Source organism: Triticum urartu, chromosome 7A (assembly GCF_056163025.1).
Source record: "Triticum urartu cultivar PI428250 chromosome 7A, HENAU_Tu73, whole genome shotgun sequence".
Taxonomy (NCBI): domain Eukaryota; kingdom Viridiplantae; phylum Streptophyta; class Magnoliopsida; order Poales; family Poaceae; genus Triticum; species Triticum urartu.
In genome coordinates, this window is record NC_141879.1 from 266,072,237 (window position 1) to 266,078,137 (window position 5,901).

A 5,901-nucleotide genomic window follows, 5' to 3' on the forward strand; every position below is an offset into this window, starting at 1 on the left:
CATGGGCATGGGGGTCCCATGCGCACAGTACAGGACCGTGGACACGGGGGTCTCCCAGTGGTAGCCACTTCCAAATCGAAATCTGGGAGTGGGTGCAGTAGAGGGACCAAAGGATCTATGCACTCGAATTCTATCTAAAATTTAGTTGAGACCAAATGAATCTATGGAGCAAGGAAACCCTAAAGCTAAAAACTAGATAGGAACTTATGGAGAGAGATCAAGGGGACAGGACCAACCGGAGGAGGACCCCACCTTGATGCAGATCCACGGAGGAAGAAGCCCTACGAAGCCTGGAGGAGCTCCGGCGAGCGGAGGCGACGGCGGCGGCGCTGGAGGTTTCCGGGGGAGTGGAGGGGGAGAATGTGTGGAAATGAACCCAAGCCCCCCCACGCCCCACCTCTTCAGGGCCAGAAACTGTAGACCTCGTGCGCACAGGCTAAGTGAGCCCCGTGCGCATGGTACAGAGCCCGTGGGCACGGGGTATTCAGGAATTTTGACATGAGTGATTTTTGTTGAATAAAGGGCCGAGTGTAGACTCTTACCCCTTCTTCACAAAAAACTTGATCTATATTTCTGAATACGCCGCGAGGAATGTCCTATCACTATGAGAAGGGTATATGTGGAGCACTTGTACCAACAGAGAAGCGAGAAACACCCACCCAGGAAAAAACAAGAAAACACAACACAACACACCACACACACAAAACAAACACGGACACAACCCTCAAGAGAGGGCGGTGGCTGAGGCCACCATGTTTGAGTTTATTTGGTATGGCACCGCGAAGGTATGAACCTTGGGCCCAAGACCAATAATCAACTTTGAATCACAAGTACCACCTAAAGTGGCTAATGTGAAAGATTGTGTTTGATTTATGCACTTCTAGGATAAGATAGCTCATGAGTTGAGCTAGCTCCCCCTAGACATGTGCCTACATCTAAGCAAGATAATACATGAGTATGTGTGTATGAGCAATAATTTCATCCCAAGTTACTAATATCCATGATATTTAGCTCATGCCTTAACTCACGGAATCTTGCTTCTTCAAGAGGCTTGGTGAAGATGTTGGCTAGTTGATTCTCGGTGTTGACATGGAGTAACTCAATGTTTCCCTTGGCCACATGATCTCTAATGAAATGATGGCGAATCTCAATATGCTTGGTCTTGCTATGTTGAATCGGACTCTCGGCAATCTTGATGGCACTTTCATTGTCACACCAAAGAGGAAATTTGTCACATTTGACACCATAATCCATCAAAGTTTGCCTCATCCATAATAATTGAGCACAACAACTTCCAGCAGCAATGTACTCGGCTTCGGCTATGGAGAGAGATATACAATTTTGCTTCTTTGAAGACCAACTTACCAACGACCTCCCTAAGAATTGGCATGAACCGAAAGTGGACTTGCGATCAACCTTGTCTCCGGCCCAATCCGAATCCGAGTAACCCATTAACTCAAATGATGATCCCTTGGGATACCAAAGGCCCAAGTTTGGGGTATGAACCAAATATCGAAGGATCCTTTTCACTGCCGAATAGTGGCTCTCCTTAGGAGCGGATTCAAATCTTGCACACATAGACACACTTAACATAATATCTGGCCTAGATGCACAAAGGTAAAGCAAGGAACCGATCATAGAGCGATATACCTTTTGTTCCACTTCTTTACCATTTGGATCAAGATGAAGTTGACCATTTGTGGGCATGGGTGTCTTCATTGGCTTGACATCTTGCATTTTGAATCTCTTGAGCATGTCTTGGATAAACGAGACTGATTGATGAAGGTTCCTCCTCTCAATTGCTTCACTTGAAAACCGAGAAAGAGCTTCAACTCTCCCATCATGCTCATCGCAAATTCCTTAGTCATAAGATTCTCAAACTCAACGTTAATAGAATGGTTAGTGGACCCAAAGATAATATCATCAACATATATTTGGCAAACAAACAACTCTCCTTTTACCCTCTTTGTAAAGAGAGTGGAATCTATTACCCCAATCTGGAACCCCTTCTCGCTTAGGAACGCCGTAAGGTGATCATACCAAGCACGAGGTGCTTGTTGGAGTCCATAGAGTGCCTTATGGAGTTCATAAACGTGAGAGGGATGATCGGGGTCTTCAAAACTGGGAGGTTGCTTGACATACACCAACTCCTTAAGAGGACCATTAAGAAATGCACTCTTAACATCCATTTGATATAATTTCAACTCATGATGAGAGGCATAAGCAAGCAAGATGCGAATGGATTCGAGATGGGCAATGGGGACAAAAGTTTCACCAAAGTCCAAACCTTCAACTTGGGTGAAACCTTGTTCCACTAACCTTGCCTTGTTCCTTATTACTTGTCCATGTTCATATTGTTTGTTCTTGAAAATCCACTTTGTTCCAATGACAATATGAAATTCCTTGGGTCTTTCTACAAGGGTCCACACTTTGTTGCGGGTGAAGTTGTAGAGTTCTTCATGCATGGCATCTATCCAATCTGAATCATCAAGTGCATCTTCCACCTTAAGGGGCTCAACACAAGAGACAAACGAGTGATGTTCACAAAAGTTTGCCAAACGTCTACGAGTAGTTACCCCCTTTTTGATGCTTCCGTAGACGTTCTCGGTGAGGTGTTGAAGATGTTTTAGCTTGGCGGCCACTTTTTGCTCTTTGAGGTCAAGCTCTTCTTCACTTGGTTTTGGACTTGATGAAGAAGCTTGCCCTTGGGATTGTTTTAGCCTTGGAGACACTCTTCTCTTTGCAACCACAAGTTCTTTCTCATTAGGAAGTGATAATGATGAAGACACATGTGTTTGGGGTTGATCTTGATCTTGATCATGACCTTGAGCTTGATCTTGAGCCTCAACGATTTGTTCTTCATTATTTGGAAGAATTTGCTCTTGATCTTGCTCAGGAATATGATGGACTTGATCTTGTTCTTGGATAGGTTCATGATCTCCCGAAGCATCTTGTACAAGTGGTGTCGGTGATGACTTCCCGTGTGGAGACTCCACAAGACGGGCTCTTACTCCTTCTTCTTCTACTTGGACATGGGGTGTTTCTTGTGGAAGAATGTGGCCTATCCCCATTGTTCTTATAGCTTGTGAAGGAGCCTCATCACCTACAAAACTAGGAACAATTTGCTCCACAGGGGAGCCATTATCTTCATCAAACTCCACATTTACCGTTTCCTCAGTGCACCCGGTGGATTTATTGAGAACTCAGTAAGCATGAGAGTTTGATGCATATCCAACAAATATGCCCTCATAAGTTCTAGAATCAAATTCAGCTAACCGAGATTTCTTGTTCAAAATGAAACACTTACAACCGAATACCTAAAAGTATTTGACGTTAGGCTTTCTCCCAATTAGGAGCTCATATGGTGTCTTGTTCTTGAGCATGCTGTCAAGACCCCGATTCCAAGCCACATCGATCTAGCCGGTAACACCTCATATCACTTTGCGGCCTCACGCACGGTATCCCACGGGTGTCGCCTTACCGTGGCCCGGGACCGTTTGCGCCTTTTGGCTCACGTATATGATATTGTCGCTAGCATCCATATGAAAGAGAACCCGGGCCGACATGGCTAGTCGTGAACCCAAAGCGGCACAGACCTATGGAGACAGGCATACATGAATCACATCGAGCATGTCGGTCATCAGCGAGTGATTCCGGGCTGTAGCACTGGGCTAACAGGACTCCGGGGAACCCGGGCTGTAGCAGGCTAGGCAGGACTCCGGATGTCACCGCATGACATTTCCCCGAAAGGACAGTCATAGGAACGACGTGAAACACATGCCGGCCAGTCAAGTGTCTTGAGCAGTAGTGCTGGGCTAGCAGGACTCCGGTGAACCGGGCTGTAGCGGACTACTATCGCTCGAGGAACACGAGACTACATTTCCCCATAAGAAAGGCTGCCAAGGATAAACAACTAGATTGTCGGATCCCACTCATACCAAGCATTTCAATCATACACACAATATGCCCGATATGAGTACATACAACATGGCATCACAACAAAACTCTACAACTTAAGTACTTTATTTAAAGGCTCCAGAGAGCCATACATAACAAGTTCATACAGATAGGGGTCACATGACCCGACACTCAAGTCATACAATCATACAAGCACATGCGGAAGCAACTAGTCTGAGTACAGACACTAGAAAGAAAGAAGGCTTCTCGAAGCCTGTCTATCTACATGGGGCCCTCCATGGCCAGGATCACCACCTGGGTGGCTAGTCACTCATCGACGTCAAGGTCTACGTAGAACCCATCGGAGGGGGCGGTGTTGTTGTCTGAAAACAGTAATTGAGCAAACATGAGTACAAAGGTACTCAGCAAGTCTTACATCAGAACCTAATATACATGTTCATTCTCGAGAAGGTGGTGGGGTTATTGCAGCAAGCCAGCTTTGACTCTTGGCTAAGCTATCCTATGGTACTCCACTAGTAAAATAGTTTTCGCACACGAGTCCACTATTCACCAACACAATACTCCACCGGGGATCCTCTCACGTCATCCTACGAGAGGGCCATCCTCGGTACTCACACTTATCTTGAGTCTTTTAGTAGTATCCATTAACTTGTCTATGAACTGTATAGGCAACCAAGTAGTCCTTTACCGCGGACGCGGCTATTCGAATAGATGATGTTAACCCTGCAGGGGTATACTTCTTCATACACGCTTTCACCACTTACCGCCATTTACACGACATGTACTCGGCAACCTTCAAGCGGAAGCCCAGCGAGGGTGTCGGCCACGGCCTACCTAAACACTTAAGTCTCTGGTCCAGGTGTATCGCCTATCCAGGTTCCATCCGCAGGGAGTCCGGCCGAGGTTTCCACATACAGCCCCGAACGATGTGAACAGGGTTCCTGAGACACCAAACGGGTGACTCGATACACCGTGCCACGGTGTGTCTACCGCAACATAGCCCACCCCTAGGGTCAACGCTACGCACGGCCGCCAACACATAACCTACAAACACCAGAAACTATTTGCAACTCCTGGACAGAGTACTAAGGTATTTAAGAAGCCGAGAGGGTCCATTGGTTTCGGGCCCAATGTACGGTAATAACTGCATCTTAAATCACACATACAGATCTCAGTTCTTATGGACGGTCTCAATGAAACAACCCACCATGTACTCCTACATGGCCTCTCATCGATACCTTTACCAAAACATGTTCAACATATCCCTCATATTACCGACATAATCATATCACTCTAGCCCATCACCCAGATGAACCAGACCTGACACAAGTCTAAGCATAGCAGGCATAGCAAGGTAGGAATCACATACATGGCTCAATCAACTCATACACATGCTAGTGGGTTTCATCTAGTTACTGTGGCAATGACAGGTCATGCAGAGGATAAGGGTTCAACTACCGTAGCACACAGCAGTTTGAATCGCGTTGTCTTAATGTAGTAAACAAGAGCAGAAGCGAGAACACGGGTTTGTATCGGAATGATCAATGGGTTGCTTGCCTGTTGTAGTGGTAGTAGGGTACTGCCCTTTAGACGGATACTCGGGGTTATCCTCGGAGGCAGAACCTACCATGAAAGACACACCGAAGCATAATCAACACATGGCAATATGCAACAATAAGATGCATGCTATGACATGTCAAGATGAAAGTGTCTTGGCCTAATGCAAGCTAAAACAGAAGGGGATGAACTCATTTGAATCAAAGATTCAAATATTAGCTCATTAAACAAGGCCTTATTAGAGCATCATCTTATTCTGCTTAGACAGCAAGGTTAACTTGTTTTGTCATGCATGAAACCATTACATATGGATAGATTGAATTTTTCTGATCATTTTTCATATATAAATCTTTGCATTTGATGCTACGGTTGATTTTCTATGATTTTAAGAAGTTTTGACTATTTTCTGGAATTTCCTATTAAAGA

The 5,901-nt window shown here is 45.4% G+C and overlaps 1 pseudogene; it reads right to left on the reverse strand.

Annotated features, from left to right (window-relative positions):
• Positions 1 to 978: 978 nt before the first annotated feature.
• On the reverse strand, positions 979 to 1,737 carry LOC147959273 (secreted RxLR effector protein 161 pseudogene; annotated as a pseudogene).
• Positions 1,738 to 5,901: the final 4,164 nt, after the last annotated feature.